Source organism: Engystomops pustulosus, chromosome 7, assembly GCF_040894005.1.
Source record: "Engystomops pustulosus chromosome 7, aEngPut4.maternal, whole genome shotgun sequence".
NCBI classification, from domain to species: Eukaryota; Metazoa; Chordata; class Amphibia; order Anura; family Leptodactylidae; genus Engystomops; species Engystomops pustulosus.
The window spans coordinates 45,468,636-45,492,898 of NC_092417.1; positions in this window are offsets into that span (position 1 = coordinate 45,468,636).

Consider the following 24,263-nt stretch of genomic DNA (forward strand, 5'->3'; position numbering starts at 1 on the left):
GCATTACAGGATTATAGACAGAGAGAGAGACTGGTTATGTTCCACAGGACTGGCGCAATACAAATGTGGTACCAATATACAAAAAAGGATCAAATAGCGATCCTGGAAACTGCAGACCCGTGAGTCTAACTGCTGTGGTGGGGAAAATATTTGAGGGGTTTGTTAGAGATGCTATCCTGGAGTATCTCACTGTGCACAACCTTATAACCCTGCGTCAGCATGGGTTTATGAGAGATCGGTCCTGATAGACTAATCTGATTGGTTTTTACGAGTAGGTAAGTTCAAGACTGGATCTGGGAGACGCTGTGGATGTTGTATATCTGGACTTTTCAAAGGCATTTGACACTGTGCCACATAAAAGGTTGGTATATAAAATGAGACTGCTGGGAATAGGAGAAAATCTGTGTATTTGGGTAAGTAATTGGCTTAGTGATAGAAAACAGAGGGTGGTCATTAATGGCACATTCTCAGATTGGGTTGATGTTACCAGTGGAGTGCCACAGGGGTCAGTATTGGGGCCACTTCTTTTTAATATTTTTATTAATGACCTTGTAGTGGGTTTACACAGTCAAGTTTCAATATTTGCAGATGATACTAAGCTGTGTAAAGTAATAGATACTGAGGTCGATAGTCTAGCATTACAGAGGGATTTGTGGAAGCTTGAGGGATGGGCAGAGAAATGGTTGATGAGGTTTAATGTAGATAAATGTAAAGTTATGCACTTGGGCCATGGAAACAAAAAGTACAATTATGTTCTAAATGGTCAATTACTTAGTAAAACTGGAGCTGAAAAGGACTTTGGGGTATTGGTGGATGGTAAACTTAATTTTAGTGACCAGAGCCAGGCGGCTGCTGCTAAAGCAAATAAAATTATGGGATGTATCAAGAGAGGAATAGATTCTCATGATAAAGACATAGTTTTGCCCTTATACAAATCCCTGGTCAGACCACACATGGAATATTGTGTACAGTTTTGGGCACCAATGTATAAAAAGGATATAGTAGAGCTGGAACGGGTGCAGAGGAGAGCAACCAGGATTATTAGGGGAATGGGGGAACTAGAATACACTGACAGATTAAAAAATTTGGGATTATTCAGTTTAGAAAAAAGACGACTGAGGGGAGACCTCATTACAATGTACAAATACCTGAACGGACAGTACAAGGATCTCTCCAAAGATCTTTTTATACCTCGGCCTGTGACCAGGACAAGGGGGCATCCTCTACGCTTAGAGGAGAGGCGATTTTACCATCACCATAGACAAAGGTTCTTTACTGTAAGAGCAGTGAGACTATGGAACTCTCTGCCGCAGGAGGTTGTTATGGCGGACTCTATGTACATGTTCAAGAGAGGCCTGGATGACTTTCTGGAGAGCAAAAATATCACGGTATCTTTTTCCAGCCTTATATATTATACTATGATACTATGGCCATGTAAATGAGGCCTAATTTAGAGATTTTACACCTGTATGTAGCCATTTCTGTAACATCAACAGTGGAGAAAACTATGGTAAACTGTAACATCTCTGCATGAGGCTACTTGCACACTGCATATACCCGTAGTTTTGGGTTTTTTTTACAGGACAGTAACAATGGGTCTGTGTCCGTATTTTTCTCCATTGTGTGTTCAGAAGTTGAGTCCTAAGGATGCAAATACGTTCCTTATGTCAAACATATTTGCGGACCGCAGAAAAATTCCAGAAGGCTGGCAAATGATGTAATAGGTTTGTTCTGGTCCTTTGATTGTGTTATTCAGAAACTGATGCACAAATGTGGACCGCATGCGGATGACATCAGTACTTTTCACAGCTCCATAGACTTCTATGGGAAGGAACAAGATGCAAATATGGGCAGGAATAGGACCTGCTTCAAAATTTACATCTCAGATACAGGAAAATATGGGCATGAGCACGGAAATACATGAAATACATTATGTTCATGTGCCATATTTTCCTCTTTCTGTATATCTGGGCTTACATTGTATACTAAAATAATTGGCAGGTGTCAATGGTGGCCCCTCAGTATTTGAGTTCTTTAAACCCTTTTACAAAAGGGACACAGGGCTGAGAATGGGGTAGATATTAACCATAATAAAAGGATATTATACACTGTGATGTCACAGGACAGGTATAATAAAGATACTGATATAGGATATTAGACACAATGGCAATGAAACAGACAAGAGATCTGTGGTTTGCGTGAAGGTAGCCTAAAAGTAATGAGTACTTGTTTGTTTTGTGTCCGGTGAAGGGATAGATCTCGTAGTTTGAACCTTTACCATATAAGGCCTTAATTACATGGCTGCGTGGTCATTAGGACTGGATCCAGGGGAAGCACAGGGCCCGGTAGAGAAGGGAGAGGGGTGAGCTCTCCTTACACCTCCCCTCTCTTCTATATTTTGCCGGACGCCTTCTCTGTACAGTGCAGTGAGACACCATGTGCTCTCCACACAGCGACCACATTGCAGCCCCCATTATGTTCTGGTGAATGAGACCTCATATAATTTATCACTGGGAGGTCTTAGCAGTTTGTTTTCTGAGAATAGCTGAAGTATACAAACAGGAAACATGGCTGCTTCAGTATGTACTCCAGGAAATGTCCCAACTCTTGCTCAAAGAAACAGATTTCACCATCACACAAGGCATTTTGCTGTAATGTATCCAGTACCACAACACGATTCACTCGAATGTGGCTGAGATGGAATATTGGAACAACCTGGACCGTGTTAGGGTGTCAGATGGCCGTAGTCGGTCTGTGTATCACAGACCTGCAATGGCCAGATTTCATGGACTGACCACGTAAAAAAAGCAAGCATTGTTGATCATGAGATACATATGTACATGTGATACAAGGAGTCCCTGCTTCCCCATGCACCATACGTTCGGCTGGAGCGGTGAGCACTCGACATCCCCTCCCCTCTCCATAGGATGGTGTGCTCTATCTTTTTTCTGGCTATGGCACAGTAGGGTGACACACGTGTGTGCTCACCATACTGTGCCGTGCACAATGCACTTATATGGTGGCGTATGCTAGTTGCTGTTCACACGCCTAGTATACGGCCGCATGAATGGGGCTTTACAGATGCGATTTGACTTCATGATGGATATTGTTGGATATAATGGACAATGGTAATCCACCACTCAATATAGTATCACACATGTGAAACAAAGCAAAATTAAACTATATTGAGTGTGTGTCGTGGATAAAAACAACAGCAATTTGAGGTTGGAAAATCCTTAAACTGTGCATTACACAAGCCAAGTGTCTGGAGCCATTGTTATTTTCACATATCTACCATTGGATCCAACAGGTGCCATATCATGGATCTATTCCTAGCAATCCTTCTACTTGTTATTGAGGCCAGTTCCCATGAAGCGAGTGTGGAATCATACAATTTTGGTTGGTGACAATCAGTCCAAATGCCATCCAAACATCCAGTTTTGTAGTTTCAGTGTCATCTTAGTTGTCTCTAATTTTCACATTATTGAGCTTCTTCCTTGGAATGGCGTAGAGCGCTGTATGTTGTCCTTTCACACACGCACACCTTTTGACTCCAGTACGCAAATATCATGCAGGACTCACATCAGAGTAGCACATGCTGCGATTCTCATTGGATTGGATCGACAGACCATGAAAAAAATGTAACATGTGTAAAGTCCAATAGACTATCAATGGGGGTCATTTATCTTATCTCTGTTTATTTTTGCCTGTCTTTTTTCCATCTGCTACTTTGGTAATTTAACAATCTCACTTTTTCCTTGTGTTAAATGGGTTTTCTTTTCAGATCTCTTTTTGAGACATTTGTTACAAATGTCTCAAAAATGTGGCATAAATGGCTCAAGTCATTTGTTTGCATTTTCTAAATTTTCCTTAAACTACCTGAAAAGATAAATGTCATTTGCAACATTTTAAACATCTGGAATAGAAGATAAATGTGTCTTACTGTTGATAAACAAATTTCATTTCAAAATGTCCCTAAAAGGCACAAAAAAAGTCTCAAAAAAGAAAGAAAAGGAAAGTTCTTACGAGAATTCTGGGCAAGGGACCGTACTGACGCAACACATAGGGGCACATTTACGTACCTGGTTCGTGGAGTTCATGTGCGTTGTCCGACGAAAATGCAGTCTGCCGCGATTCACTAAGACCGTGCGTCCAATGTCCTGCATGTGTCTCTTCCCCGCTCAGGTCTGCCGGAGTTCACCTTCTTCTTCCTGGTGCATGCAAGTGCATTGTCTTGCAACACAATTTAACAGTTAAATCCTGCCCTTAGTCCGAATCAGTTGGATCGTCCGATGGCACGCCCCCCGATTTGTGTTGCATGAAAGCCAGCGCAGCAGTGACAGAAATCAACCCCGTGCGACTCAATCCCAGTGCAAACACCTGTTAAATACCTGTCCAAGCCGTGCAAACCCCGAAAAAGGTGCAAAGTCCAACGAAAGTGAGTAGCGCAACCCTTAGTAAATGCAGGACCTGAGGAGGCGTGGCATGACATATATCTGGTGCTGTGTCATGCTTCGCCCCTTTAGGTCCTGCACTAAGCATAACAATGCTCATGGAAGTGTTTGGAATGCGTTATGGTGTGTGAATATTGAAATTAAGGAATGGGCTCCGGCTGGTCTCAGGAGGCTTATTAGCATGGGAGGAGGCTCCCCGTTTTATCTGCACACATTCCACTGACTTCGGCAGACAGGAATAGATTTTCTCATGCAGCTCTGTGACCGATAAAATAAATAACACAAAAACAAACATGACACCTATTTCTCTAAGAGTCCTCCCTGGAAATTCAATTACCTCCCAGCCTGTCATTAGATCCTAATATTATGAGCGCTTCAAGTCTGCTGGTAAACAAACGAGACTTCTCCTCTTCTCCATGTATTCCGCCGGCAGACAGCTCGAGATACATGGCAATAGAACGCCGCTCATTGGAATTCACTCTGTGATCCGCTGATATGATTATGTTGTCTTAATATTATTCATAAGAAATGATGTGAGAACTGCAATTATTTCCCCAAGCTGTAAAATAAAAACGCATTTACCAGAGATAGGAATTAGCGGCGAGAGACGCTCAGGTCGTCTATTGTACAGCAGCCAACTAAACTTTAATGCAATTAAAATTTAACTTTAAAGGGAAATGCACATAAAAAAAAAATGACCGCCGGTCCCTGATCATGTGATGTCACACAGGTGCACAGCTTGTTATAACATGCAGCTCTGTGCACCGAGCTGTGCACCTATAGAAAGACAGCAAGCGGAGATCTAGAAAACCAGGAGGAATTGATCATATATTGGAAAATTGTCTTACTTTTCAATACACAAACATTATCAGTTATTTTATGAAAGTGGACCATTCCTTAAAGGTTGTACAAACATGGTCTTTGAGTAAGAAACTAATGACATGCACTATTACCTGAGGCTGTGCCTGCTGGGGCCAATTGATCCAACTGTAAATCTTCTGATTAGGGTTGGGCATGGCAGATTCTGCTCATGAATAGCTTCTCCTGTTTGCATGCTGCAGTTCTCTTTTCCCATCCATTACAACACAAGCTCACAAACAGACACTTCCCGCAAGCAGCATTCTGCAGAGTTTACTCTACAAGCTACAGGCAAGATAAGATCTTTATTCAGGGGGGTAGACACTGTGGGGGTCATTTACTAAGGGCCCGATTCGCGTTTTCCCGACGTGTTACCCGAATATTTCCGATTTGCGCCGATTGTACCTGAATTGCCCCGGGATTGTGGCGCACGCGATCGGATTGTGGCGCATCGGCGCCGGCATGCGCGCGACGGAAATCGGGGGGCGTGGCCGAACGAAAACCCGACGTATTCGGAAAAACCGCCGCATTTAAAAACCGAAAAAGTGTCGCTTGGGGAGCGCTTACCTTCACCTGGTCCGAGGTGGTGCATTCCGGCACGATGAGATGACTTTCAGCGCAGCAGCGCCACCTGGTGGACGGCGGAGGAACTACCTTCTTAAATCCCGGCCGGACCCGAATCCAGAGCAGAGAACGCGCTGCTGGATCGCGAATGGGACGGGTAAGTAAATTTGCCCCTGTGTGTTATAGCTCAGATGTAGCAGAGCTGACAGTGTTTGTTATAGCTCAGATGTAGCAGGGTTAAAGTGTGTCATTGTGCGTTATATGCATCTCATGGATCTCATCATTGATCTGTCTCATCTCTCTTTTTCTATGTGTCAGATACTAGTAGAATGTTCAGAAGCTAAATTAAAGTGTAGATAAACCTTGTACCCTGATAATCCAAGCACATTGTCAGCACACAGCATTTCATAGAACAAAAGAATCATGAAGTATCTGCTTAGAGAGTCTTTGTCCACACTGACCGTCACAAGATAGGAGCTAAAACAGCAATAAAACTGAGTAAAAGTGTAAAGTAATGGGTTAAAAAATTTGCTTTGCTGCGTCAATATCACTAGGGGATTTAAACTTTCTTTAATGAGAAAACCCCTTTAAGAAGAAGTAAAGAGGGACTACATTGTATAATGCCCCCCACACTGTTTATTGCCTAGTGAGTCCTCGCACTATATAATGCTCCCACTTATAATTGTCCCCTATTGTGCCTCTCCCATTTATAATTGTCTCCATAATGTGCCCACTACTTTATTCCCCATATAGGGATGCTATGCATTTTTCATGGATTGTTTATAGGAGATGCTCAGATATTTTGCAGTATTTTGATCTCTTAGAGAGAGTTGAAGCCTTTCTCTATGTTTTATAATGTTTCTGCAGGGGGGAAAAGATGTGAGGGTCTATTATATGAGTATCCTCATAGATAAACCCTTTGTGAGCAGGGCTTACACAGACAAGCTGTAAAAATACAGATTTTAGGTTCGGCCATGTTTATTGGACAGAGCGCTGTGCAGGAGCCTGGAATCATAGTCACCAGTGACTTATAACAAGGTCATAGGAATTAGTTAATAGGACAGGTTAATAGGAATTAGTAGCACAGTCTACTGCCAAGATTGGCGCTGTTTGGGAAAGAAAGCCGCCATTTTTTTTTTGTCTTTTATTTCTAATTACACACATCCCTTTTAATGTTGATATCAAAGGGAAGTAAACCATTTAAAGGGTCATGGAGTGGGATCAGCTGCTGCAATGCCTGGGGAAAATATCTAGATCCTGTGATATGGATAATGCCTAAGGCTTTGGAAGAGAAAATCTTTATCCTGTTCATGTAAAGCCAGAACAGGAGGTGCCTGCGGCAGTGCCGTGATTCACCATGACCTGGACATCACACGGATGAGGCGTGTTGGGATCATACGGCTCGGTTAAGCATTTTCATTCCTTCCATGGAAAGGATGATACTGGAAGTGAAGCTGCGAGTATGGATGGACATGTGTAGATACATAGCTGCAGGCTGCATACTTGTAGTTTGATATCCAAATTCTATAATCGGGGCTTTCACTCCCACTATTTAGCAAGCTATCAAGGGACTGAACTAATTGTCAGACACAGATATTTCTGCTTTGCAGATACAATAGCGTTTGCACCAGTTTTCCGTCTGACTCTGCACAAAAAATAATGTGCAATCTGCTTGTACACGTATTTATAAAGTGTCTGCGCCAGTTCTGTGTCGCGGCTGCTCTGTGTCTGAAAAGACAGATAAAATGTGCACCTAACGGGATGTGTTAGTGCTTAGTCGGATCGTGCGCCACAATTCTGGAGCATGAACAAAGTGCACCAAAAAAGAATGGTGCATTGCCAGCTCTCTCAGATTTTTTGTGTGTTTATTGTTGTCCTGTCATAAGATGTCCCTGTATTTATCAATCTGTTGTTTTAAAGATTTTTTTAATATCCTTTGATGATCACTGTTTAGTGTGTATGAAATGCTGTGAATTTTCAGTTTCAGGCATAACATCATGTCTGACGAAGAGAACTAGTATTCTCAAAAGATCACCATCGAATATACTCAGTTAGCCTTATAAAGGTATTGCCTGATTTCTTTACTCTTCCTCCAGTCTGTACTATGTGCAGTTTGCCTGTGTAGTGCGCCTGATTCATGAATTGTGGTGCACGTTCTTCATGAATCGGGAGCCCCCTGCACATCTCCGGCATTTTCTTTGCAGAATTGTGGCGCACGTCAGATAGAATTGTGGAACTAAGCACTAACACTCCTTTAGGTGCACATTTTTTCTGTCTTGTCGGGCAAAGTGCAGCTGTGACTGGCGCAGACAGTTAATTAATACATGGGCAAGAGACAATCTGAGACAATCTGAGACTGGACAATAAAAGACACACAGAAGAAAAAAACACACAGAAGAACATTTGTGAGATGTAGAACAGCTGAAAATATGCTGGAAGATGCTTGACACCATCTGTCACCATGGTGGAGGTCATGTGATGGTCTGGGGGGGGGCTTTGGTGTTGGTAAAGTGGTAGATTTGTACCAGGTGACACTCCAGATCCTGGCTGTCATGGGAATAAATCGTCACTACCCTATGATGTTACAGGAAGCGATGATCAGACCCAAGAAGGTGGTGTCCATGCGTCGCCAGCAATTACCTGCGCTGTTGGCTTCGCCGGGTGTTGGGTGCAAAAAAATTAACACAACAAACAAGACAAATAAAATCTAATAATACTTTTTATTACTGACAACAAAAAGTAAAGTGTTAGTTATTTACTTTTACATTTTTTTTGTTCTATTTAATAGTCTCAGATTTAATTTACCATATAAAGTGGCGGCTTGATGTCTGGCGGTGCCTAACCTTTACTTTCTGTGATTTATGTAAATGCTATAAATATTTAATCTTACACTTTGCGTCCGCGGGTACTTAACAAATTGTGAAGACAATGATTGTTTTCTGCCTCTCCCATCAGTCACATTACTCCACCCCCCTGGGATTGTTCGTCCGCACAGTAGATGCCACTTGGCTCAGAATTAAGGACGTAATAATGGCCTCGTGATGCTGACAATGGTTAGATAGATGGAAACAAATCAAACAGATTACAGCGTGAGCACAAGGTCTCCTCTGGTTCACCAAGTGCCATCTGTTACATTTCTACCATTACACAAAGTGACTGTGAAAAGACAACATGGTTCTTCGGGAGAACGCAGCTGGCGTCTCTTCCACCGTGCAGCCCGGAAACATAGGAAAGCATGGGTGGCCTAATGAGAGCATCTACCAGAAGACCCAATCAGGGACAACTACCACTTATGATATACGAGGTATAAGAGCGCATACACCAAACATATACCACTTATCATTTCCTCTGTATAACCCCAACTGAATGAAAAAAAGAACATTTTATTACCACAAACAAGTGGTGATGCTAGTTTGTCATTCCTAAACCAGGAGTCATTCCTAAACCAGGACCCATTAACTTCGGATACATTTTAGGGTCTGCATTACAGCTACAATCCCTGTACCCCATGCAGCTCCAAGCTGATCTCATCTAATTGTATTTTACTAGTAATGGGCTGAAGTATGACCAGATGGTGTCTTCTATGGGAAAATAAATTCTGGAGGGTCATATTTTGGCTAAATTCCCACTAACTACTATCAGAATATTTACGTAAAAATTCTCCGGATGCACATGCTGTTCATGCACACAGAATGTAATGGACATGTTTATACTAAAAAGATATCCTTTAACATATATTTGACCATATAGTTCAGATTTTGCTGTTATAATATAGTAACCCTACACAGAAATAAAAGCAGGACTTTTTTTACACAGGAAAGAGGTTAAAAGATTTTACCTGTAAAGTAAAAAAAAATACATTCAGTTCAATTTCTTATGATTCAGTTGTGCTAAAGGCAAAGCGCCCTTTTCTAACTAGACTGTTATTTAAGACATTTTTTATACTTTTTGATGACTATTAACACTCAATGAAAACACTACATCCTGCAATTCTTTTAGCCATTATGCCTTATAATACAAACAGTAGAATTGTAATAAATGTGTTTGAAGATGATACTAAGCTCTGTAAAGTAAGTAACGCAGAGGAGGATTGTATAATTTTACAGAGGGATTTGTGGAAGTTGGAGGAATGGGCACAGAAATGGTGAATTAATTTTGTTGTAGATAAATGGTTATGAGCTGAACATTGTTTTGCTCTTATGTAAATCAATAGTCAGACCACATATTAAGTATTACATACAATTTAAAGGGGTGGTCCACTAATAGCAAACTTTACCAGGGTAAGTTTAGTATCCGTGCTGTATTTAACCCAGTAAAGTTTTCCTGTAGACTTCCTCTGATGTCCCATGCCCTGCTGACTTCCAGTGGATGGAGGGGGTGGTGTAGTCATTAGTGTTTGCACACCCCCTCTTGGAAAAACCACTCTAACATTATTGATAGGAGGGGCGGGCAAATGTCCTGTACTCTGAACAGCGTTTCCTTGGTCTACAGGATGCACTTTACCTGTATAAGTACAATATGGGAGACCCAATTCAGGACCTATAGTTAAAGTATTATTTATTATTGGCCAATACCTTTCAGGCTCCTGTGTAAGAAGGACAATGCGGAAGTAGAACAGGTGCAAAATACCAAGGAGTTATTCGATATGGCAGTGAGCATCATTACCATTACAACGGACAAATACATAGATTCCAGCACAGAGATCTTTCTAATAATCATTTTACAGCCAAAACTATAATGATGAGACATTTACTTCATCTAGAGGAATTATGGGGATCCCTTCCTGTATGAGTAATAAGATGTGATGCTTGAGACCCTACACAAGATCAAGAGGGGTCTTCATTGGAAATATATCACATTTCATGGGAACTGGATTATAAAGATGGGACGTTAATCCAAGGATCTATTCTGACTGCCATATTTGGGGTCAGGAAGGAATTTTTTCCTACCATGGGCCAATCGGCATCAGCCCTATGGGATTTATTGTCTTCTTCTGGATCAGCACAAGGACCATAGGTTGGATTTGATGGACCTGTCTCTTTATTCAACCCTATCCTGTCTATTTCTACTATGTATTGATTTATTCTGTCTAAGCTGCTATGATTTCAGCAATAACCTCATTTACATTACAGATAAGACAGGGAGGGTCACGGCAGAAGAGACAATGAAAAACATATCACTAAATGTGGTTATAACCAAGTTCGGGCAAAATGACATCCCCCAGAGTCATAGACGGAAAATCCCACCCAAACAAGGGCAGAGTCTCTGTAGTCAGTCCCCAGCCTTACCCATGTCACATACTTTACAGTCTTTACCTCTGATTTTTCTTACATTATTTATCACACTGAATAATTTTATTTGGCAGAGCGGTGTAACCCGCACTTTATCATCAGACTCCAGCACAACATCTACTGAGGAGAAGCAGATTTCACTTGCAAATGATTTCCTTTCCTGTTTATCTTGGTAACATAAAATGTTTCTATCACTGAATGTGTCTTATAAAGTAGTACAAAACAGTATATATAATGTCACAAAATGGATTGAGTTTGGCACCGCTAGTCTAGCTATGCCCTATTACAGCATATGAATGTAATAGATAGGGGCTCCCCATGTTCAGTACAACCTTTTGATCCAAGATTTGGCCATCCATGAATTACAATCTTACCTAATCATTAAACTAGTCGACATGTTATGCTTCATCGTCTCTACTGTAGGGATCATGACTGATCATGTATGGAACAAGACTGCTCAGGCCAGTGATTTGCTGTCACTAAGATGTATATGACGTCCTCACTATAGGGAAGCAAATAAAAACTAGCAGAGGACGCCGAACCATTGATGCTGGGATTAAGGCAGGAAGCACTCGCCTGTGGTCCTCTGTGAAACAAGGACCATGCACTGGCTGGATTACATGGACCATAAGGTGCAGATAAAGTTTGCACTACACACCTCCAACTTCCTAACCTATAGTAGTGTGTACACAAGTATAGACCTTTATAATGGTTGGCGCTGGCGAAAAAATAATAATAATTCTTTATTTTTATAGCGCACACAGATTACGCAGCGATGCACAGAGTTTGCCAAATCCTTCCCCATCTCCAATGGGGCTCACAATCTAATCACCCTACCAGTATGTTTTGGAGTGTGGGAGGAAACCCACGCAAACACAGAGAGAACATACAAACTCTTTGCAGATGTTGACCCTGGGACTTGAACCTAGGTCCTCAGCGCTGCAAGGCTGTAATGCTAACCACTGAGCCACCGTGCTGTCTTATATTCTCTGTAGATACTTTTACTCACACTCTCAAACATTTCAAATAAGGCCTCTGAAGGTCCATATCCTCTTGTGTAATATTTAAGACATGGATAGAAAATGTCATAAATATATGATAAATGGATATGTGTAGGTAGGTGAACCCCCCCTCTTCCTGTGGCTATTCTCCCATGACCTATCCCGAGAAGGGAATCCTCTGACCCCCTTTCCCAGCTGAGCTGAATAGAGAGTTTGCAGCACATGCACGGCCACTCTCCATTCATGCCTATTGGAGGGATGAAGATAGACATAGGGGGAGATTTATCATAGGTCTCTTAGAGCAGAACTGTTCTAGTTGCCCATGGCAACCAATCAGAGCTCAGATTTCATTTTTTCACAGCTAAGCTCTGATTGGTTTCCATGGGCAACTAGGACAGTTTTACCTGAGAAACTTGATGATAAATTTCCCCAAGGGATGAAGATATAGAAATGGATGAAGATATAGCCTACAGATATAGCTACCTGCACTTGTGACTCTCTAATCAGCCGGTGTGTGGGAGAGGGGTCAGTGGTCCCGATTCTCAAGTCACGGAAAGGACAATATTTGTCATAAATATTATACATGAAACTATCCCTTTAAGGACAGATATAATTATTACACACAAGGGATACAACACAAGAATTAACCCTTTTCCAGCTATCACCCAGAGGGCTCTGATCTCGTTGCCCTAGGAAGCTGGCACACACGTCACTTTCACAGAATTGTGCTTATAAAGAAAGATAAATGACATTAACACAGGAAGGTTCAGGTGGTGAGATTCATTCCCAGCTGATTCTGAGCTCACTTGGCCGTCTTTGATCTGACATCTTTAAATCTTGCATGCTTGAAATGAGCGAGCATAAGGCACAGGATTTGTACATAAAATTGTTCTGTCCCTGTACCAGGATTTATTATATCTGCAATAAGAAAGCTCTATTGACTTGTCTTTCGAGGTGACCTTAGAAAGCTGAGTCTGCTGGATGGAGGATTGAATTTCTATTAAACGCATTCACACAAATATGATCATGATTGCCTCGCAGTGTATTTCAGTTAAAGGCAATGGGGCACATTTACTAAGGGTCCGCAGACCGCACAAACGTAGGATATTCCAACAATTACTGTTTTGCGCCGCATTTAAAAGCTAATTGTGGGGCACGCGCCGAATTCCATGCGTCAGAAATTGAGGGGGGGGGGCAGACGGACGATCCGATGGATTCGGACAACGCGCGGGATGCACCGGGTAGAAGAAGGTGAACTCCGGCAGACCAGAGCAGGGAGCGACACATGCAGGAAATTGGACGCACGATCTTAGTGAATCGCGGCAGCTCCGAATCCTCATCGGACAACGCACCTCGGGGATCGCGACAGGACGGGTAAGTAAATGCTCCAATGTCTCTAGTAATGGACAACTTCTAAACTTAAATAATAGAATAACCTAATTATCACATCCTGGATTCACTAAGCACAAGTCCTATATTATATATTTTTCCATTACATAGTGACATATACTGCAGCGCTGTACAAAGTTTCGATGTGTCAGTCAACCATCTGCCTCATCCTTTTTGCAGCCTAATGGGCTTGTTGGGGAAGATTTATCATAAGTCTCTTAGAGCAGAACTGTTCTAGTTGCCCATGGCAACCAATCAGAGCTCTGCTTTCATTTTCCCACAGCTGTTTATAAATTTAAAGCTGAGCTCTGATTGGTTTCCATATGCAACTAGAACAGTTTTACCTCAGAAATCTGATGATCAATCTCCCCCGTTGTCTCTATTTTGGCAGGAATGATCATGAGGCAAGGTCCATCAAGAGCCTTTATACAGCCATATTAAATAAATGCCACTTTTCCTTTAGCTAAAAATGTTTCCCCCACATCTCCATAAAATCAATTTTGTTGTTTTGCTTGCTCTCAGACCGAGGTCTTCACTTATACACACATTTATACACTTATGTGCAGTGCCATATACAGATGGGCACCATATATACACACATATGATATATATAAATACCATATACCATGTTAAAGGTGCACCAAAAAAAATTGCTGCAAATAGTGCCATTTGCACTGTTCTTAGTAAATGTGCCCCATTATGTAGTACAATGTGAATAATAATATGTATATTAAGGAGCACATCCTCCTTTCTTTGGTGTGTAAGGTTGGATAACGGGGCCCCCTTACACTGCGAGCCCCATAGCAGCTGCTATGGCTACTACCACCGTAGTTACTTCCCTGTGCATATGTATAAGAGGTTTTAGAGTGAAGGGAGGGCGCCAACATTAGTAATAGGACAAAGGCCTATACCGTGGCCGGATCCTCTAAAGTCAACTAGGAAGATTTATTTGACCAAATACATCAAAATTCTTGTTCCCTCTTGAGAACTTTGAAAATGGTCTACAAAACAGGTGTGGCTAAAAGAAAAGGGGTATAGCTTATAATGTGCCCCAAAGAATCTCTGTGCAAAATATTGGTATAAAGTCAACAAGCAGCCAGTGTACAGAAGTGTCTAATGTCTATCAAGATAAACCATATCTATAAATTGTATGAGCTACATGAGAAATCTGGCGCATTGCCTGGCTTTTTTATAGTCTAAACTTAAGACATTGACAATAAATGTGTCCTATTGTGTTTTCCCATTAGTACTGTATTTTTCAGAATGTAAGGTGCACCATCAATAAATGCTTGTTAAAACGTCTAGGCTCATATATAAGGCGCACCGGATTATAAGGCGCACCTGATTATAAGGATGAATGACCAGCAGGTGGCAGACCTGTGCACAGTTCAAGGCAGCTGTTGTCTGTAAGTACGGTTCATATATAAGGCGCACTAGACTATAAGGCGCACCTTTGATTTCTGAGAAAATCAAAGGATTTTTTGTGCGCCTTATAGTCCGAAAAATACGGTAGTTGTGTGTGTACATATTATAAATGACATATAGATCTTCCATTTTTATAATAAATGTACACTATACATGGCGCAGTAAAAATATGATGTTTATTAGTCCTAAGGGGACCAAGTTTAATTGTGAGATGTCACTCAGTGACACAAGGTCTCCAGCTCATCTCAGCTTGGCTGCAATCTCTGTGACAACTAATATTCTTCCTCCGTGCTGGCTCACAGCGGGGGACATCAGGTGTATTTAAAATAGCAGTGGCAGGCTGGCGGTGATTGCCGTTTGCAGCCACTTTGGTGTGTGTACCGCAGCTGAGTATCCTTGAAGCTTCCAGTCTAGTATAAATCACCCCCATTCATCATAGTAATTACTTAGAAACCACTGTCTGATAATTAGTTCTGCATGTAATTCATTCTAGATTAATTATAGGAGACACCTCTTTTAATAACTGTTGCCGTGTGACATTCGCTGCCTACAAGCTGAGAAAACTGAATAAACCATCAATGTACCAAGCAGCTGGGAGGTCCTGCAGGTGCTCGGCAGCCATGAAAGGCTAATAGTCATATTGAGATATCGCTACCAGCTCCTACACAATTCATTCAGCTCCACATCTACCCTGACGTATCACAAAGACTCAAACAGAAACAATGTCAATTCGAAAGACAAAATATAAGACAAAGCTAATGTCTCATCCTGGGTTACATACATCAAGGAGAGACCATTAGCACTACTTTTAATTAATATCCTTCATGATGGTGCCTGCAGATTGTTACAGGAAGCAGAAAGTTTAAATAATACAATGTATCCCTACAATGAACAAATGTAGGGAGATTTATCAAAAGTGTCTGAGAGCTAAATTCTTCTAGTTGATTATGGCAACCATTCAGAGATCAGCTTTCATTTTATAAATTGCTGTGGTAAAATGAAAGCTGGGCTCTGATTGGTTGCCATGAGCAACTAGAATAGTTGAGCTCTCAGACACTTCTGATAAATATCCCTTTTTGGTGCCCAAATGCAAAAACTTGAGACCTTCTAAAATGTAGTTTGAAGGACACACATCAAGTTCACTATTAGTGAAACAAAATAAGTCTTCAATAAGTGAAGAAGCTTCCCTTTAATACAGATGTAGATATTCCTGCATAAGGCACAGAAGTAGTAAACACAGCAGATTTTCTGTACAAAATTGTGTGCAGAAAATCCACTGTGTATGATGAAATCACAAAGTTACCGCACACAGATCAAGTGTGACGTGGGTCACGGGTGCTCCCCCGTGCTCCTCCATGTTCGCTGGCGCATGCTCCTGATTCCCATCCGCAGTCCATGCACGGGTCCTTGTCTCCTAGGGCACGCGCACCAGCTTCAGGAACTTTAAAGGGCCAGCACACTGTTATTGACGTTGGCCATTTCCAAGAAATCTATTTAAATCTGCCTCTCCCTGCAAACCCTGCCGGATCTTTCTGCTCAATGCTCAAGAGAAAGCTGCTCCCTGCGAGTATTGACTCCCGTTGTGACCTTGGACCTGTTCTTCGCTGCCAGCCCTGACCTCTTACTTCGTCTCAGACCTTGAACCTCTGCCACCTGCATCGGCCTATGGCCTGTCCCCGACCACAATATTGCCTGCCGATTGAGTACCTCAACCTTAACTGCCGCCGCAGACAAGTCGCGCCTGTGGAATGACCTGGTGGTACCAGGCCGCAGCAAGACCATCCTGCTTTGCGGTGGGCTCTGGTGAAGACCAGGTGCCACTTGGATTCCGGTCCTAGGTGTCGGCTTGTGTCATCGTCCGCAGTGGTCCAGGGGGTTCATTGACCCCGAGCCTTGACATCATGTGAATTTTCTGCTGCAGTTTTGCAGTGAATTTATCCGATTTTTCTTTTTAGTAACTGCAGCATGAAATGTTTTTGGTAAATCCATCTGTATTTAAGTGTGGACCAAAGTTAAGTTGCCTTTAAAGATTGACTTAGAGCATGGGCCAAACACAGTGCCCACTGGGCAAATCCGTCCCGTGGCCTTATGTTATTTGGTCCGTCTCACTTATCAAAGTTCCTTACAGAAGGTGCAAAATTCAGTATTCACAGCATGCCACAACATGAACCCCTTGGTCATCTTGGAACCATGTTGGCCTTTCACACATTCATGTCAACAGGCACCATCTTCTCCTGGACATCATTTGCAGTTTCAGCAGCCGACCCACCAAGGATAAAACCACACCACCATTACAACGTGTTGCCAATTATTCAGGTGAAAAAGCTACTTAATGTTCAGTTTTGAAACCACTTGTGGAATACAGTGGAATGGACCATAGGTGTTTGGTTTTAGATGGAATCCTAGAGGATGGAGGTCTATTAAAGAAGAAATCCAATATCTCCCGAGGCTGTTAATAAGGATAAATTGAAGTTTAAACTGATAAAAAAAATATTTACAATCTGATACCAATCAACTTGTCACTCAATACAAAATAATTCCAAAAATCTATATCTATTCAAAACTCCCCTCTAGATTGTGTTAACTGAGATTCTGTGCCAGCGATTGGTTGGCTACTTTTAGACCAGAAGTAATTGTCTCTGTTTATAGTCACATATTCTCCAATGAGTTCTCTAATGAGCAATAGCTCATTATTCCTGAGCAGGTAGATCTCCACTACCCCTATTCATTTCTATTATTGTAACCTGTGGATCAGGCTCACAAGCAAAACCTAGTTGGTATGGTGATGAATAGAGTATTAAAATGCTGAAAAACACACACAAAAAAATCTCCCATAGCAGATCATTTATGTGTAGGTGACGTTAAATCCCTAGGTATCTTGTCAAAAGTGTCTAAACTAGTAAACCTGATAGAGCTTCATAATATCATTTGTCCATCTTACCTTTCCCTGACTACAAGGGGTATTATGTGGAAGTGAATAGGGCAGAGACTCAGTTTATAAGTCATTGGGGGTCATTTATCATTTCCTTCAATTGGCGTTTTTGCGCCTTTTTGCTGTGTAATGATTGTTTTACGCCTATTTTGCGCTTTTTTTGAATGTTATGCCTCAATTTGCTGTGTGTTGTTGCGCCCTATTTGTCATTACATTGTGCCTCTTTCCAGATGTTTGCACCCAATTTATTATGCTATTGCGCCTATATGGCCTGACCATGCTTAGGAAAGGCAATGATATGATTTGCGCAACAAATTGCATCTTTTTTAAAAATTTGCGCCTTATAAGGCACAAAAAAACCTGCATTTGACAAAACAACAAAGACAACTGGGCGAAAAATAGACTCACAACAGGCGCAAAAAGAGCACAGAGAAGGGAGAAATAAGATAAATGTCCCTAAATATATATAACATTGCATTGGTCATGAAACAGCAATGTCTTGGGCAGCTCGGTCCCTGTGACCATGTACAGGCGGTCTCCTACTTAAGGACACCCGACTTACAGACAACCCATAGTTACAGACGGACCCCTCTGCCCCCTGTGACCTCTGGTGAAGCTCTCTGGATGCTTTACTATAGTCCCAGACTGCAATGATCAGCTGTAAGGTGTCTGTAATGAAGCTTTATTGATAATCCTTGGTCCAATTACAGCAAAAAATTTTAAACTCCAATTGTCAATGGGGCAAAAAAAAAAAAAATTGTCTAGAACTTCAATTATAAAATATACAGTTTCGACTTACATACAAATTCAACTTAAGAACAAACCCCCAGTCCCTATCTTGTACGTAACCCGGGGACTGCCTGTATTACCATGTGGAGTGCTCAATATCTCCACTGAAGAAATGGAAGTTACAGTAAGGCCTGATCCATGTGATTATACAAAGATGCATGATGCAGGTTCCTCATAGTAGATTAGTATAGCCCTTTTTAGGGCTAATTCCTGCGTGGCCCACAACTATTATACATTTTAATTCCCCTAATATGCAAATTTTCTGAAGAGGCTACTGGGGCGTGGAGTAGCCGGGGCTGAGGCTACATGGCGCGGCTAGTCCATGCCGCAGTAGCCTCTTTGATCCTCCTACCAGATAGCTTCAGCGCGAGGCTACGAGGAGCTGAGCGCACTCGTCCGCAAAGCCGGGGCTACTGCGCATGCGCAGAACTGAACTGAAACTATCTGGTAGGAGGATCTATCAGTTCTCTATCAGTTGTGGTGTATGAAATTTCAGTTGCCCCTGGTTTCCAAAACTGGATCTTCTAACTTTAGGGTCAGCAGCTATCTTGTCTGACACAGTGGAACTGAGCTGTTCTCTGCTCCCTGCAGAGGCTCCTCCACCCAGAATTCCAGGATGAGCTCACACTGATACACAGACACTGGGGCACATTTACTTACCTGTCCCTGGACGTTCCCCGATCCAGAGTGTCCGACGAGAATGAACTCTGCTGCAACTCACAAAGAGCGTGTGCCTGATATCCTGAATGTGTCGCTTCCCCAATAAGGTCCGCTGGAGTTCACCTTCTTCTTCCCGGTGTATGTAAGTGCATGTCTTGCGACACAATTTTTCTGTTAAATCCCGCACTCTGTCCGATTTAGTTGGATCGTCCGACGGCCCGCCCCCCGATTTCTGTTGCATGAAAGCCGACGCCAATGCGCCAAAATCCCCTTCTAAATGTCTGTCACAGCGGCGCGATCCCCGAAAACATCGGAAAGCCTGACGGAAATGCAGCCGCAGGTTGGGTCCAAATCTATTCGGTTAAAACAATGTTGCTGCAATTGTCCTGGAAATTTGTATATAACGCACTCTAGTCATGTAAAACAGTGATTTTCAACCTGTGTGCCGTGGGGAAAATTCCCCAAACTATGGTGCCCCTGTGTAATGCTGCCGTCGCGTCCCCGTGTTTCTGCCCCATACTTACCTACAAGCCCCGCGTCGGCGATCCGCCCATCTTCGGTAGCTCCTGCACCGCGCGGCCCATGTCACATGACTGACGCGACCTGACGTCAGGTCGCGTCAGTCACGTGACCAGAGGCACGCGGTGCAGGAGCTACAGAAGATGGAATGAAGGAGTGAAGGTACGCGGAAGAAGACATCAAGGGTAAGTATATAAGGTTATTATTTGTATAGGGAAGGCAGCTAGGGTCTTTTTTTTTATTAGTAAAGGGAGGCTGGGGCTTTTTATTAGTTAAGGGAGGCCTCTAGGGCCTTTTAATTAGTAAAGGGGGAGGCTCTAGGGCCTTTTAATTAGTAAAGGGGGCCTCTAGGGCCTTTTAATTAGTAAAGGGGGGGCTCTAGGGCCTTTTAATTAGTAAAGGGGGGGCTCTAGGGCCTTTTAATTAGTAAAGGGGGCCTCTAGGGCCTTTTAATTAGTAAAGGGGGGGCTCTAGGGCCTTTTAATTAGTAAAGGGGGCCTCTAGGGCCTTTTAATTAGTAAAGGGGGGCCTCTAGGGCCTTTTAATTAGTAAAAGGGGGCCTCTAGGGCCTTTTAATTAGTAAAGGGAGGCCGCTAGGGTCTTTTAATTAGTAAAGGGAGGCCGCTAGGGGCTCTTAATTAGTAAAGGGAGGCCGCTAGGGGCTCTTAATTAGTAAAGGGAGGCCTCTAGGGCCTTTTAATTAGTAAAGGGAGGCCGCTAGGGGCTTTTAATTAGTAAAGGGAGGCCTCTAGGGCCTTTTAACTAGTAAAGGGGGGCTTCTAGGGCCTTTTAATTAGTAAAGGGGGGCCTCTAGGGCCTTTTAATTAGTAAAGGGAGGCCGCTAGGGTCCTTTAATTACTAAAGGAGGACCTCTAGGGCCTTTTAATTAGTAAAGGGGGGCCTCTAGGGCCTTTTAATTAGTAACGGGAGGCCGCTAGGGGCTCTTAATTAGTAAAGGGAGGCCGCTAGGGGCTCTTAATTAGTAAAGGGAGGCCACTAGGGGCTCTTAATTAGTAAAGGGAGGCCGCTAGGGGCTATTAATTAGTAAAGGGAGGGCGCTAGGGGCTCTTAATTAGTAAAGGGAGGCCGCTAGGGGCTCTTAATTAGTAAAGGGAGGCCGCTAGGGTCTTTTAATTAGTAAAGGGAGGCCGCTAGAGGTTTTTATTAGTAAAGGGAGGCCGCTAGGGGTTTTTTATTAGTAAAGGGAGGCCTTTTAGTGTCATTTTGTGCTATTTTGGTTGGTGGTGTGCCCCAGGATTTTCTAAGTATAAAAAGTGTGCCGCTGCTCAAAAAAGGTTGAAAATCACTGATGTAAAACAAAGATCTACTTTCAATAATGTTTTACCTTTTTTTGATTCGTTTTCAATTGTAAAAAATTTGTCTGAAGAGAAGCAGAAGAACCAACAAATAGATTTTCTCAGCTCTATTTAACAATGATATAAATGGTACATGGTGAGCTTAGGCCTATTTAGCATATTTGTAGTTGGAAAGGAAATCTACCATTTGGTTTGATGCATTATGAACCACATATACCTTAATAATGCTGTAGCTACACTGATGCAGAAACATATCTTGTTTAATTACTGAAATGAATGGTTTTTGCTGAAAGAAAGAACAATGATACAATTATGATAATGAGGTTCTGTCCCTCCTGTGGCTGCTCCAGCGGTTCTCCTCAGCCTAATTATGCACTGCTCCAGTCTTGTCCTGCCCAGTATAAGCTGAGAATACGTAATCACTGTGTTGTCCCTGACAGGCAGAAGTAATCAATTTCTGCACTGTCCCCCAGCTGCATCCAGCTCAGTTTGATTAGTCCTGTCTGGACAGTTCAGGCAGCTCCTGTGTATGTGGAAGTAATGTGTTTATGTACAGCAACCAGCCTGCACACAGCTTCCAAGGTCCTGAATGTTATAATTGTTTTTTTGAGTAGAATCACTCAGGTCAGGGATTAAACAAGATATGTTTCTGCATCAGTGTAGCTACAGCATTCTCAAGGTATGTTTGGTTCACGATGCATAAAAACAAATGGTTATTTTTCTTTAAAGAATTATAACTAAAGCAGGATTATAACCTGGCAGGTTACACTGTTCTCAGCAATATTCTAAAGCAGTGATGGCAAACCTTTTAGACATGAGTGCCCAAACTTCAGCCAAAACCCACATATTTTTTGCAAAGTGTAGATGCGACAATTGAAGCAGTAAGTTGTATAGGCACCTGAGGACACCAATACAGTAGTAAGAAGGAGAAGAAGTTTGGATTATCATTGTAGCTTTCTTCTAGGGTCCTGGGCTGCCTGGGGTGATGGCGCGGGTGCCCATAGAGCTCTGAGTGCCACCTCTGGCGCCTGTGCCATAGGTTCGCCACCACTGTTCTAGAGGGTTGTATCAATGTAGAATTATTGAATTCCATAACTGGACATGCTGGGATAGAAAATGGGTCGTAGGTTAACATACTGGGGTTACGGCCAAGAACCAAGTCTTCTGATCTGTGGGAGAAATGGACCTTAGTTGCTTTCAGAAGTCGTCCAAGTACTGAGGCTCTGTAGGGAAGACGTATATATCGGTTATGATATTACAGAGTAATGGAATATACAATTCCGCTGCTTATAGTCTATACCTGCTATTCCCTTGCCAAGTACAAGCGGAAGTAAAATGTGTAGATTAATAGATAATTGCTCCATCATTTCTACTTGCAGATTATCTACTATGTAAAGTCACTTTACTATATTATGTGGATGTATCTCTTATTCAATCAAACGTTCTGGCTCATCTCCTCTCTCCTCATTGATTTATTGATAAAGTCCACCACTTCAGGCTCATTTGTCAGGTAGTGTTTTAAGAGCAGATAAATATTAAAATAATATTTCTATTCTCTGGGGGTCTATGTACATCACATGCCGGCACTGAAAATGCTCTATAAAGGTGACAGTTATATGATTTAGCATTAGCAATGGCTATAGGGGTCTTGACTGAGAACTACAGTGGGCTATGGTTGAGTTGTTATATAGTTAGCATCTTTATTTCTTGATGACTCGTGCATAATGCAATTGTAGTACTAGCTGTAATACCTCACTTCTCCTCTAGGGGAAAATCACATTGATCAGCTGATTGCAGGAGCTGACACCAGTTTCATAGTCAATGTAAATTCATGTTTACTAGTTTTCATTTACACATACTATTCCCATCTTATAAACTATTAAGTAGCATTGTAGTACTATAGGTAAAGTAGTGTGATCTGTATTATTAAAGTATAACTGTAAAGCTATAGTGATTTTACCAAATTATTATATGTGATTCCCCCTTTGTTGCCTACTTTGTGCTGCTCATCCTTTTCTTTCCAAAGTTCTGGCATTTTCTGTTCTGAAAGGGTTTGACAGAAATCTTTCTCACCAGAGGTGAAGTGGGCGGAGACTAATGTCTGTCAGTCTACGCCCTCAGGCTGAGGCCAGTTAGCTTGCCCACAGATCCCATGATGCCTTGTGTTCTCCCTCAAAGTAATTTATCATTAAAGGGGTATTCCCACAAAGAGAAGTTTCTTATATGTACTCAGGATAACACAATAACACATTCTCTAATTCACTGTTATTAACAAAAATACAGCATTTCACAGATATAAGTCCAACCTGTCTCTATCAGTCCTGGTGTACACAATTTCAGTTGCCCCTAGGCACAACTCTGTAACTTCTGACTTCAGGGTCGGGTGGCCGCCATTTTTCAGGTACCGAAGCAAATCAGAATCTTTTCTGCTTCACTTTGGAAAAATCTTTTAAAATGTTGGAGCTACTGCTGTCATTCATCCCATGGTTTAGAGAGGATGGACAAGCTAAGGGAATACAACACTTTGAAAAAAAAAAATAAACCAAACAAGAATTTTATAGCAATATGAAAAAAACTGTGTTTTAGAGGACTAGAGCCATGAGGCAAGTTGATCCTCTCACCTCAGACAGCATCAACTGCAGGAAGGCAGGGAGCAGCATTAGGGGCACACTCAGCAGGTCCTAACAATTACAAATATTGTATCTTCTCACCATATGTCAGCATTTGTCTGAGACACTGCATGAGAAACCCACCGACTAAAAGAATTACATGATATATTACTACTGGATGGGTTGGAAAAGGGGCAGTGGTTTATAGTTCGACTCAGGCAGCAGAGAGTTTAAGTTCACCCCTGACTTGAGGGGGTTATATACCAAATTCCCAGCATAATTGGAGCAACATTGGCTTAGACAGAATTAGCTTTGGATCTAATCTGAATCTTTTTAAAAAGATTGTTGGATGATCCGCTCATCCCTAGTGTATATATTCTACTGTGGGTGCAGGGCCGGTGCCAGCACTGGGCATACTAGGCAAGTACCAGGGCCCAGAGATGCTGGGGCACCCAC